The sequence below is a fragment of the Macadamia integrifolia genome, unplaced genomic scaffold (genome assembly GCF_013358625.1).
Source record: "Macadamia integrifolia cultivar HAES 741 unplaced genomic scaffold, SCU_Mint_v3 scaffold86, whole genome shotgun sequence".
NCBI lineage: Eukaryota > Viridiplantae > Streptophyta > Magnoliopsida > Proteales > Proteaceae > Macadamia > Macadamia integrifolia.
Genome location: NW_024870559.1, coordinates 500541 through 515062, shown reverse-complemented (window position 1 = coordinate 515062; position 14522 = coordinate 500541).

The following is a 14522-nucleotide window of genomic DNA, read 5'->3' as shown; positions in this document are numbered from 1 at the left end:
AGAATTTGGTGCATTTAAAACGTGAAAAATTAACTTTTGGAAGAGAAAACTTGGCAAACTCATGGGAGCTTGCCATTTTTGGATGGCAGTCCCATGGAAAATTTAGAGAGACTCATAAGGGGGAGGAGTTGAAGCCTATAAATAGTGTCTTCCTCTCCACCATTAGAGAGATGGAAAAAATTCAAGGCACGGCCAAGAAGGATAGAATAGAAGAGAAACGATAGATAAAGAGAGAAAAGAGAGAAGGAAGTGAGGAAGAGTGGGGTAAAGGAATTCCTCCACCTCTCACACTTGAGGAGCGTGCCAGAGCTTGGATAGCTATTGAAGGCCTAGATTCCCCAAAGGAGAGGAGCAAGCAGCCTAGGTCAGTCCCATCTAAGCCAGGGATCCTCACCAGAGCTACCGAAGTATTAGCCAAGGTCCATCCTCTCTTGACCCGAAACAGGGGTCAAGGTCAGTACATTTTCTAACATAGTAGCCATAATGTAGATTCTTCATTAAAATAATGTGTATAATATTTTAAATTAATATCTAGTCATGCATGTGGGTTAGGACATAGAAAGGGGAATATTTAAAGACCAGCATCTAATAGGAAGACTAGTTCAACCGAGTGAAGTGGGTGCCTAACACCTCCCCAACTTCATAATCTTGCACTTACCCTAATCTCTGGACCAGACCGAGTCAATCTCAGGTCCATCTTGATGGATCAGAGCCACATCCCTAGTCCTAGGCCCTAACCCTAGGTGACGACTCCAAATATTTATTTTTATTCTTAGAAGACACCCAAGGCCGATAGGTCCATGAAATAGGCCCTCAACATGTCCTCGAGATGGCGTAGCGGTCATAGGAGCGGCCCCCATCCCCTTCATAGTCTTCCATTTTCCTTGGATTTGGCAAATGACAATAATCGAGTCATCATATACCATAAGCTTCTTCACCCCAAAAGTTAGTGTCATCTCTAGTCCCAATTTGCACATGCTTCATATTCGAAACTGTTGTTGATACAATGGAAATCAAGGTGAAAAGATGACGATAAATACAATATGTTAGGAGTTAGTAAGAATATTCCCGTGTCGCATCCCTTTTGATTAGATTCTGCATCAAAGTACAGCTGCTATTCACTAGTGACTTCTTTGTCTTTTGTTGCTGCTATCTCTTCATCTGGAAAGGCATCATCTAGTATTCTTCCATCCTCTATGGGATGGGTGGAAAAATGATGTGCTATTACCTGTCCCTTGATGGACTTTTGAGTGATGTAGGTGATATCAAACTCAGATAGTAATAACAACCATTGAGCCATCCTCCCCTATCAAAGTTGGTTTCTCAAAGAGATACTTGATTGGATCCATCCTTGAGATTAGTTGGACCAAGTATGCTACCATGTAATGCCTCTGTCTCCTTGTTGCCCACACCTAAGTTGCATATGTCTTCTCGAGAGATGTGTGTTAGGTCTCATTTTCCAAAAACTTCTTACTCAAATAGTAGATGGCTTGTTCCATTCCTTTTCCTTTTTCTTTTTGAGCTAATGAAAAACCCATGGAATTTTCTCTGACTGATAAGTATAGAAAAAGAGGCTCTCCAAAAAATGGTGGTACTAGCATAGGTGGAAATTCCAAATACCCCTTTATTTTATCAAATTTCTATTGACATTGGGTATTCCACTCTATGTTGATCCTTTTTTAGCAATTTGATGATCAACTCACAAATAATGGTTAATGAGCTATGAAGCGGTTGATGTACTTGATGTGGCTAAGGAATCCTCATATCTCCTTCTCTATCCAAGGTCTAAGCATTTCTTTGATCACCTTAATTTTAATGGGGTCTACCTTAATGCCTCTCTCGCTCACAAGGAAACCCAATAGCTTTTTGGCTGTCGTACCAATTACACATTTCTGGGGATTTAGCCTCAATTGATACTTCCTTATCCCTTCAAAGAACTTCCTTAGAGCGGGGATGTGCCCTTATTAATCTATCAACTTTACTATCATGTTATCCACATAGACTTCCACTTCCTTGTGCGTTATATCATGAAGAATAGCTATGGCCACTCTTTAGTAGGTTGGTCCGATATTTTTCAACCCAAATGGAATCACCTTGTAACAATATGTTCCCCATGGAGGGCTGAAAGTTGTCTTCTCCATGTCTTCGGGGTGTATGCTTACTTGGTTATATCCTGAGAAGCCATCCATTAATGGTAGCAAAGCAAGTTCTGCCATGTTGTCAACAAGTACATCAATGTGAGGCAACGGGAAGTCATCTTTCAGGCTAACCTTGTTGAGATCTCGAAGTCTACGCACATCCGTACTTTCCTATCTTTAGTTGACGAGAATTGGGCAATTAAGCTTCTTACCTTCTTTACGTAGCTAATAATCCTCTCTTCCCTTCCATTGTACTCTCCATTCACTTGATCTATAATAAGTTGTAAGTCACTATGGACTTATAACTCAGTGCCTTGCACCACTCGGGCTACCTGAAGTCCTGCTATTAAAGCCTCATATTACCCCTCTTTGTTGAGGGCAGCGATGGTGAAGCACAGCACGTGCTGAATTTTGAGTCCTTTAGGACTTGTCAAGATTAGCCCTGCATTGCTCGTTATTCCACTGCTCAAGCCATCTACATATAATGCCCATGATTGAGGGGCTCAGATACTTTCATCATTCTCTTCATCAGTTAGAGTGCACTACACTATGAAGTCTACCAGTGCATGGCCTTTGATGGCTGTCTTTGGACGATAATCTACATCATACTCACACAGCTTGACTGACCAGCTGATGAGCCTTCCTAAAATGCTTGGCTTATACAGGATCCCTTTAAGTGGCCAATCAGTTAATACCATAATTGAGTGGCCTAAAAGTATGGCCTTAGTTTCTGAGTGGTGATTACCAGGACAAAAATTAGCTTCTCAGGACTAGGATATCTTGTCTCGACCATTGTTAGCCAAAACGCAGTTGCAGTTTGTAATCGTTTAAAACCTGTTTTGCCGTATGCCCCTATACAATGCAGGAAAAAATGAAAACGGCCAAAAAAACCATTTAAAACGTGTATGCGTATTTTAAGGGTAAAATAGGAATTTTACCATACTCATTAGAAAAAAAAAACAAAAACAAAACAAAACCCATTCGATAGGGTTTTGGAGTTTGGACGGTTTCCAATTTTTTCCCCAATCCTCCTAACCCTTCTTCTTTGTCAGTCCATCTAAGAAATCAAAGATTCAGAGCTTAGTGATTTGTTTTTCCCCAATCCCCCCTACCCACTCCTCTGGTCCTCCACTCCTCCCTCCTACATCCGTGAGAAGAAGCGGTGCACAGTGAAGTAGCATGTCGAAGTAGCAGTGAGCAGGTCAAAGTAGCAGTAGCAGGTTAGAAATCAGACAGTAGCAGTAACAGGTCAAACTAGCAGTCGACAGCAGAGTGTGGACTCTGCAATTTAGACAGTAGCAAGTCGAAGTAGCTATCGACAACGGCGCAGCAGAAAAAAGGTTAGAAATCAGATTCAGATTTCAGAATAGCTCTTGCCATCTGAATTTTTTTTTTTATTCTTCTTCTTCTTGGTTTTCTCTCTTCATCTCAAAATCCTTTCTTTTTTAGTTTTGGATATGATTAGGAGTTGAGTCGTCCCACATGGACTACATTTTTGGATACGATTAGAAGTTGAGTCATCCCTTTGTTAAAACAGTAATCATTTTCCCTGGTTTTTTATTTACCTGCCATTCATTCTGTTTACTCCCTTGTGACTGTTGATATCAAACCCTCTAGATGAGGGAAAAATGACCCTGGTCTGTTTGGTTCTTTTTCATTATTTGTAGGATACTAGGATATGTACTAAATAAAATTGTAGGGAATTTTTTAAACCAAAAAAAACCTGGGAAAATGAAATAGATGCTTTTGTTGCTTCTTAAATTAGGTATTTTTATGATCTCAGAAATGATCAAATGCAGTAATGCACTACCAAGGACATAGTGGTGCCTTTTAAGGACTGAAACACTCTGCGGAGGTGAAGCTCTACTAAATCTTCCAGTTTCAGATCCTTTAATCATATTGGTAGATAGCACATAGAAGAACTTTAGGAGGCCCAGATGGATGATGTATTGCTTTTCTTAGTCCCAAGACTTGAATAAAAGGTTGCAAAATGGCCTGTCTTTCCATTGTGATACATGATGATATTCATTCATTTTTTTTTCATGTACCACCAGCCTATGTACTATCCTTCTAACACACCTCCAAAGAACTTCATAGTTCCTGTAGTATTAATTGGTCGATTGATGAAATGAATGAAACAAGGTTGCTCAAGAGATATCTATTTTTTTTTTCTAGTCTTAAAACGATTTTCTTTATTTTCCTAAACTCTTATTAGATAGTTAAGAATCCTTAAGCATAAATTCCACAAAGTCAAATATAGTTTCAAGAAACATATAATAGAAAATTCCCTCCCAAATCATGTAGGTAAAACAATCCAACCTGGGCATGCTTTTGAAACAGATAATTTATTTTTTTAATTTTTAGCAATATGGAAGAGTGCTTTTGGTTTGGTTTAGGTTTGGTTTATTGTAAATTGATTCATAATACATTAGCTATTCTATTTGTTGAGATTGGAATAGATGTTTGATTATAATTTGTAGGTATTTTAAAGTTAAGTTACCTGAGCCTAAACAAAATGGTGAGACCTAAGGATAAATTTTGGGAACATACAGAGCAACGTGGTTTGGGCCGTTTCACATGTAACGTTTTTGGACTTAATTATTCTAGGAGTGTTTCACGAGTGAAGGCTCATTTGGCTTGTCAACCTGGACATAATTTTCAAATTTGCACCCAAGTTCCTGAGCACAGTCAAGCCGATGCCCTGGTAAAATTTAATTTGAGTAGATCTGCTAAAAAGAGAAGGAGTGATACTCTTGAAAGTGGAATGGGTTCCACAAGTAGCACACCTTCCATGCCCTAGGTTAGGAGTACACATCAACCCACAATAGCACACACCCTCCACTTTCAAGCACATCACCCTCCTCCAGCTATGATGAGTTACAGATCTTGGACGCAACTTCTTGCTTATGATCTATAAAGATGATAATTGATTGAGGTAATCCAACCCAGAAAAATTCCATGCTCACCCAAAATCCTGAAAACCCCATGCGAGAGAAAAGAAGGCTCCAATTATAACATTTCATATATGAAGCGATTCGGCCCTAGGTGACCATATGGATGCATAGTACTTGGAATTGTGATTCTAACGATATGTGGTATGTCAAAATCAGACCGTTGGATCTCCCACAATTGCTCCTGGAAAATTACATCTTAAAACACCTAGTTGCGCACATCCTTGCCTGTATAGCACGCACCCTGCTTGCCTCGCGCTCATATGGCCTACCTTGCAAGCATCCCGCCTGCATCACTTACCCATGGCCTACCTTGCACGCTCCACGCCTACCTCGTGGGCCCATGGCCTGCCTTGCATGCACCCCGCCTGCCCCACGCCTATAACTTGCCTCGTACGCACCTTGCCTGTCCCATGCTCCCATGGCCTACCTTACACGCACTCCGCCTGCCCCGTTTGCCCATAGCCTGCCTAGCATGGACCCTGCCAATATTGCGCACCCTCGCCAGTGCCACACGCCCCTGCCAGCCTCCAGTGCCCTTGCCAGAGCCTTGCGACCCCGCCAGTGCCACGTGCCCCTACCAGTGCCATGTGGCCCTGCTAGCCATCCGTGCCCCTGCCAGCCTCCCGTGCCCACACCAGTGCCCTGCACACTCCCTGCCTACCTCTCGTGCTCCTTAACTGCCCCGTATGCCCTGCCTCACTCGTACCGCACCTGCCTTACTCGTGCCCCACCTGCCTCGCTGCCCTCGCTTGCTCGCGTTCACCCCTGCCTGCCCCGTGCACCCATACATACCTCGTGCACCCCCACCCAGCCTCGTGTGCTACCGTTAATGCTCAGAATATGTGTTCCAATGATCGAATTGGTGAAGAGATTTTCTCTTCACCCACTTGTGTGTTCTACACTGTCCTACTACTGTACCCTACACTGTAAACTCCTATTGGCCCAAAAAGGCATCTTTTAACCTTATTGGCCCAAAAATTTTACTTTTTCCCTATTAGCCAAAGAAATTTACCTTTCACCCCACTGGTCCAAAAATTTATGTTTTCACCCCATTGGTTTAGAAAAACCACTTTTTAACCCTATTGGCCAAGGAAATTCCACTTTCCTCCCCATTGGTTCAAAAAATCTATAAATACCCCCCTCCCTTTGTTTTTTCACACTCAAGCCTCCTCCGAGCATCCCTTGTAGAGAAGCCTTACCCACTCTCCTCCCCTTCCCCCTTGAGGATCTTCAAGTCTTCGAAGAGATCTTCATAAGATCCAAAGTGTTCTTCGGGCCTTCGAAGTTCTTCAATCATTTGCCTTTTTTGAGTGAGATTTGTGTAGAAAAAGTTTCCCCTTAGTCTCCCACACCCTTTTGAGGTTCGTCAAGTCTTCGGAGAGATCTTCATGTTCTTCGAATCTTCGAAGTGTTCTTTGGGCCTTCGAAGCTCCTCAATCCTTAGAGTCTGCCTATCTAGTGGAAGCTCTGCCAGAGTGCCACCTCTGCCTAACCCTCCCATAGCCTAGCCCTAGCGAAAGCTCTGTCGGAGTGCCACCACAGTCAAAATTAGAAAGTAGTTCATCCCCAGCGTAAACTCTACCAAATCGACACATCAGTCAAAATTCGAAAGTAGCCACTCCTGCTTGAAACTCTATCTAAACATTACCATAGTCAACATCTGTCAAGAAAGAAAGTTGGAGGTCAAGCTATCTTCCCCTGAGCCAAGAGAATCCGCAAACCAGTTACCCGAAATAGGGGTCAAGCTCAGGTATATTTTCTTACGCCAATTAGTATAATGTAGACTTTATATTAACCTTGCTTTAGTGTACTTAATCATTTAAATTTAGTTAATGTATATATGTGTGATAACTTAGCCATACATGTGGAATAGGAATAATTATGGAAAATGTTCGTTCTTAAGCATCTAATAGGAAGACCGGTTGAACTAGGTAGATTGGGTGCCTATCACCTTCCCAATTCTATAACCTAACATGTACCCTAATCTCTGGACCAGACCAACTTTCGGGTCCTTTTTTAGGAATCAGGCCCACCCTCGGGTCCTAAGCTCATAATCCTAGGTGGTGACTCCAAACCCTTTTGTATGATCCCAACCCCCCGTATTGGACCATCATCAACTCCTTGTCCCAATGATGACCTTTATATTCCTGCGAAATAGGCCTCCACGTATCCCCAAGTGGTGATAAAGTGGTGTGGGGCCCGCAGGTAAGAAGACAGGACACCACCCCCCCTGAGGAGGAGAAAAGAGAGGAGAGAGGGCCGAGACCTCCAAAAGGTCCTTTTTCCAGCCGCTACCCTCACAGTGGCGACTCTATTGGGGACATGTCAAGCTATCGACACTAGATGCTACCATTAAATGCAAGAACATTTTCCAGCACATCTATTTAAAAACATGTTTGACTAACCCCATATTTGTAATTGTACTCGCTAATCGCATCATGGATCGTGTTTAAAGTGAAATCATTTGGTGAGGGACTCCCTGTCATATTGCACCCTCGGGGAGGTCAGTGCATGTCATTAACAGTACTCTGAGAGCAAATGGTAGCCACTTCCTATACAAGGGTGTGGGGTATTGTTAAATGGTGAGGATGTTCGTATTTATGCCAACACCCTTGGGGAGGTCCATGCATTTTATAACATTCTGAGATCGAACAATGATATTTTCGCATTACACTTTTGCACAAAATCACTCACGGTTCCACCACCCCGTGGCTAGTTGCTTAACCTCATATGTAGTCACAAGTTATTAGCAAGGAAGTCACCCCCTTGATCTTGTACCTCTAGGTATATCAAAAGGAGCACGTACCTTACATATATAGATCCTGTTTAGGAAACCTTGTCGGTCCTATTGCATCCATTATATACTCGTATCATGTGGGAAATAGATGGAGAACGCTAGGAATGCCACAAGCTGATCTGTAGAATTCGTTTGAGGCCTTGAAAAGGAATCTTCCTATAATACATTCTAGCCATAAAGAAATACTCTCCTAAGTGGGTTTCAAATAAAAGGTGTCCTCCTCCTTAGAAATGAAATATGGATGATTTGGTATGCACGACTCCAGGGTGATGCCCGTCAAAGTCTCGCAAAATGCCAAATTATCTAAAAAGACCTAAGGAAACGAGGAGAAAGGTCACCTAGTGGGGTCAGATTAAGGAAAGCATGACTTTATCGAGGAGAATGTCTTAATAGGAATATTCTAGTCAAGCCATTTGTGTGAATCTCCCACTTATGACATTGAGTGGACTAAGGGCATCGACACCTACCCACACCCTATCATTAAGTGGACTAACTTTGGATGGATCATTGGTTGATAATTGAGAGGATGAATAAATAAAGGGTTAGATATATCAGAATCCTAAAATAAGCCACTTTTGGTTCAGGCACAATATCACACCTCAAGTATTCCTCACAGTCCATTTGGACACGACAGGTAATCGGTTGGCTCACTTAAGTCCAGTATCCCCTCCATCATCTCTCTGAGATTGTCTACCACCAAGTGATTACAACCCAGTTCACATAGATCCATACAACCCTAAATCACCCGAGCAAGCATGGGTCCACCCCATAGAGACCTTGCAGACAGAGATGGCCGAGGTCAAGAGTGGTTTAGCTCAGATATTGCACATGTTCTGAAACCCTCTCAGGGCTAAACCAGCACAAGCTACAAGAGAGTTGGATTAGAACGGACCTACGGGTCATCAAGGGACTTCATCCCAAGTTGACTCAGGAGAACCAGAGCAAGTCAGGCCAATCGGTCAGAAAGGAGTTTCACCTACCAGTCCAAATGGTCAATGGGAAACCTATTCCAGGGTCCCTCCACCCAAGGTAGTGATTAAAGATGAGGAAGAGGAGTTTATGGTACACGTCCGAATGGAACCTCCAGGGATGAAGAGAGAAAGAAGAATTAAGGAACAATTGGAAAAGTTAGAAAATCTGATCCAAATAGGAAAGAGTTCGAAAAGTAAAGTGGTGGAATCCAATGAGATAAGTTTCTTCTCCGAGGCAAGAATTTCCAAGAAATTCAAATGGCAAACCGATAGATTTGACGGGTTAAGAGACCCAAGGGCTCATCTCAAAGTCTTTCTTAGCATCGCCAAATTATGGTAGCTTCCTGGCAACCAGATGGGGCAAGCCTTCATGTTAACCCTATCAGGACCAGCATTAAGGTGGCTCACCCAGTGGGAGTCATCCCAAACCCAGAATTGGATGACAGTGGTGAAAACCTTCACTAAGTACTCATACAACACCAAGTGGATGTAAAGCATTGGGATCTTGAGACGTTGAGACAGTAGTAGCCTAGAGAAGGATTCACCGCCTTCTTAATGAGGTTTAGGGATAAGGCCACCAAGATGGAAGATCAGCCTTCAAAAGTAGAACAAGTAGAAATGTTGATTGAGAACTTGTCAAAGCCTTATTACGATGTCCTTTGTTACCAACACCTGCAAAATTTTGATGCCATGATAGCCATCGGTACACGTGTGGAAAACAAAATTCTAAGGGAAGCTCAGTATCAAAGATCCTCTCAAGATGTAGGAAAGAATACTAAGGTTGGATGTGGAAAGGGTCTCAAAACCAATGTGGTAGGTGTGGTCCAACATTCAGTCTCACCTGTCACCTCTTCACAACCATTTATGATACAAGTAGATGCCCCTATTTAGAAGGCTTCTCATCCAAGTAGACATTTCACTAATTTGGGATTACCCACGACAGTAGTGTATGAAAAGCTAAAGAAATAGGGATTACTAGGGATAGTGGCTCCAAGAGTAATCAACAACCCTCCTCTAGCTTGGTATAAGGACCATGAATATTATGCTTACTACACTCAGAAGGGCCACAACACTGAAAGATGCTTGGGTCTACAACACGTAATCTAGGATTTGGTAGACAATAGGACTATTGAAGTCAAGGTCAAGCAATCTCCTAATATCAATAACAATCCACTCCCAGACCATGGAACCGTCAACATGCTAGCAACGATAGATGCTTAGCAAAACTGGGATCCTCGATTCTTCAATCCAACTCATTTTATTAGAGATTCTAAGAAGTACCATGAGGAGAGGCATGTTGAGTGGAGAAAGAAGTTCTTGCTTGTGCAAAGATTGTCCCTTCCTCTGAAATTAGTAGGGCACATCAGTGGTTTCGTTAAGGATGCTTGTCAAAAGGAGTGCGACTCCTTCCGAAGGGTCGTTTACATGTATCAGTCAGATAAGTAGTTTTCCCATCCCATGTTCTATGATCATATGAACAACCTAGACAAAGAAGAGATAGACAGTGATCCCACTCAATTCATCATACCCCAAGTTCGGAAGAATCACATGAATGCCGACGCTTATAGGAAAGCCATGAGTCAAAGAACTAAGGCCATGAAGACTCCCAAAAGAGAAGAATCCTCAGAAGAAGAACTAGAAGATCAGATATCTGCTATCCCTCCTTCATCGTCAACAAGGGAATCTACTATACCATATCTTCAACCTCCACCATACTACCTACCTTTACCACACCATCAACATTTGCCATACCGCCAACCTCCACCATATCACCAACCTTCACCATACTATCAAGGAGAAACTTCCTCATCTTATCACCCCTATCTTCATCACAATACCCTATCTCTAATATCACATCACCTTCATATCACCTCGCCTCATATCCCTCACCACCCTCATACCAATCTCATTCCCAAGGTTCAGTGGATAATCCGAGAGAAGAATGGATAGGTGGATATAGTTGGAAATACGTGCTTGCGCTACTTGATTCTCAAAAAATAACTTCATCAACAGGTTCCGTGAATGTTTTAGGAGAAAATCAAGATGCTGATCCCACTTCTCTAATTTAGACAACCTCACCTCAGGAAGACAATCCAGAGGTAATTGAAGGAGTCACAGATGACCTTCTCAGAGCAGTAATGGCATTGGAAATAGTTGAACAAATCAAAGAACACACCTCCCTAATCCACATCAGTAGTGATACAGAAGATGATGAGTCTGGTCTAATTTGAATTCGAGCCAATGAGGTCAAGTCGGGCCCTATGGAAATCTTTCAGTCCATATGCTCTGAATAATACTAACATTTGGATGGAGGAGAATTCAAAGGTCATAAGGAATCTGATGAAGAACCAAGTGAGGTGGACATCAGTGAAGAAGAGGATGATGATGAGGACGATGAGGATGAGAGTGAGGATGGGGATGATGATACTGACTCTAATTCTCGAAGTGATAATGAGTACCAAGACTGGGATGATAGTGATTACCAGGGACCTTGGGACAATAATGAAGATAATGAGTCTGGATATTATTCACCCAGAGATCCTGGAGGGAATTTTATGTGTGCAATCGGCAAATATGACCTGATGATTGACCCTACCGATGCAATCCAATCAGCACTTATGATTCATGTGGAAGGAGATGAGCCAGCATCAGATTTAGGAGAGAGTGAAGGGTAAGAGATCACTTTTGAGGGTGACATAAATCTTATGGCAGAATACATGAGTAGTATCTATAGTCATTTGGTTGAGCTAAAACTCGAGGGCGATGAAATTGATTGAATGTTAGGTGAAGTGGCCATCAGTGAACACTACTACACCGGGCAATTGTGAAACCTTGAAAAAGTAGGGGGACATGACACACTTGCAAAAATGATAAACATAATAGTTACACACCTTTCTAATGCAGTCAAGAAAGTGTAAGCCAAGGCTCTGGATATTTGTAGAGGACTTCGACTTCCCACCCCAAGCAAGGAAGGAGAGTCAAAAGAAGAAGATGATCCTATGGTAGGGATAATTACCATAACAAATAGCAATGATAAAGATTGCTATCCCACAGAGATTATTGTAAAGAAACTTGTAAGTGTAATGGATACTTGAAGCAGAAGAGACTACAAGGGCAAGGCCCTAGCTGTAGAACAGTCAAGGACTAATGAGGCAGGAACAAGTGGTTTGAAGAAAGAACTGGAGAATCCAGTCTTGGCTTAGCTCAAGAAGGCCCACACTGTGAAGTAGTCCTAAAGTCCCTCACTAATGTGTAAGTGCCGATCGAGATATATCCAACACATCTTGCATAAATAGTAGGGGCAACCTATGCGGTGCAGTAGAATGTATTAACAAAATCATGCCTCAAGTCTTCATTGACAATGGGTCTGCTTTGAATGTTCTACCTTTGAGGTCATCCAAGAGCATGGGCGACAATATGGAAGAGATGAGGCCATCAAACCAGACAATACAGGCATATGATAATACCAAAAGAGAAGTCCTTAGAATCCAAACCCTCACCATGATAATTGGCCCAGTGAAGTTTGACATTGATTTCCAAGTCATTGACATACCAACATCTTTTAACATGCTCCTAGGAAGACCTTGGCTACATCATGCAAGGGCTGTAGCTTCTAGCCTCCATCAAAATATGAAGTTCATTCATGAAGGGAAAGTGATTACAATATCTAGAGATACCAAAATGGTCAACACCTTAGCCAATGTTGAAAAGGGAGAAGAACAAGACCATGAAGTTCGACTTGGTGGATTTGAATTGGAAGTGACTTGTGTAGCCATCGCCAAGGAAGCACCTGAAGAAAAAATCCCTAGTGACTATGAAGTTGCCTAGAGTCTGCTAGTGAGTCAAATGATGAAGAACATGCAATACTTTCCTCGAATGGGAATAGGGAAGTATCATCAAGGTCTCTCAAGGCTACCTACTTTGGTGGTGAGCAAGGGAAGAAGCGGTCTAGGGTACACTCCTCCAACCCTCAGACCAAAAAGCAACAATGTCGGCAAGGGGCAGAAGATACTAAGAATGACCAGGAAAATATCTGTCTCTTACTATCCCAGTCTCAATGGGTATTTTGTAAGGGAAGGAGAAGATTTCCCCTTTTGTAGTAATGTTGAGCCATGGTTTGATGAAACTGCCGTAAAGATGCAACCAGGATTCGAGGTGTTCTTTCAAGATGAGTTTGATTGGGTGACTCAAGAGGTAGAACAACAACAAGCCAAGGAAAGAGAACAGGATAGCTACATCACTGGAATAGTGGAAGTAGCATTGATTGAATATGGGTTCTCCTCTAACAATCCTGCAATACTGATCTGATCAAAGCAAGTACCGAGCCCCCTAATCCTCATAAAGAGAGAGTGGGAAAAGAATAAGACTCATCTAGAGTTTGCAACTTCCCACTGATCTGAAGAACCACATCTATTCATTTCTACGAGAACCATGAGCTCAAGCCTAGACCCTTTCTAGGAAGGAGTGCATATACATAGCAAAGAAGAGCACAAAGAATGATGGTCTGCATGCACATTGCTAGAATCAACTACAACGGGAAGACCCATGATGGCGGTCAGAGATGTGATCGAGGAGCAAGGATGGCCTCAATTAGTAGGCTTGAGAAGTTGGACTTTATAAAAAGGGGATTGAGCAGTCTCCACCAATCCTCACCCCTTAAGAAGTTTGGCTTTAGAGAATATGAAATAGATCAGCTTGTATTTGTAAAGAAGCAAGCACTTATCAAAGAGAACCATGTCAGCTCCACTAAAGAAATAGCAGCAACCTTCGTGGAAGAAGAAGAAGGCCCCCTACTACATCTGCTCATCCATCAAGCCATTGATCCACTCCTGAACTGGACTAGCATTGGGGAGAACATCAAGTTTACTCATGCCACCGAGTCAACCAGCTTGAATACCACTAATAAAAGCATCAAATTAGTTATCGAGTCTATAGTCAAGTCAGTTGTTGAATCTTTTGTATATGATTATAAGTCGGCTTCCCTCTCAAGGAAAGTCTAGAGCCCATGTATGTTGAGTTTGTTACTCCATCTTTCATAAATGAAATTTCTAATTCCGAGTATGACTTGCCTCCTTTTTCTGATGATGATCTTAATAAATATCAAGATTAAATAAAATAATGTAAGTCAAAGAAAGCTCAACCCATCCATGAGGATAACTAGGTTATTAATCTAGGAACCGACCAATGCCTTCAAGAGGTAAAAATTGGTACCACCCTAGATAATAAAGAAGCAGAAAGACAATTAGTCTTCTGAAGGAGTTCGTCAAAGTCTTTGCTTGATCTTATGAGTATATGCCTGGTATAGACCCCAATATTATGCAACATTGATTGTCAACCTACCCTGGAGTAAAGCCAGTGAAACAGAAGCTCAGAAGAATGTGGCCAGAATGGAGTGAAAAGAATCAGAGAAGAAGTTGTAAAGTAGTGGAATGCAGGGTTTCTACAAGTGGTAAAATACCTCCAATGGTTGGCCATCATAGTACCAGTGCCAAAGAAAGATGGCACGGTATGAATGTGTGTAGACTTCTGAGATCTTAACAAGGTAAGCACTAAAGATGACTTCCCGTTACATTACATTGATGTACTGGTGGACAACACAATAGGGCATGCCTTGTTATCATTTATGGATGGATTCTCGAGATACAATCAAGTGAGCATGAAC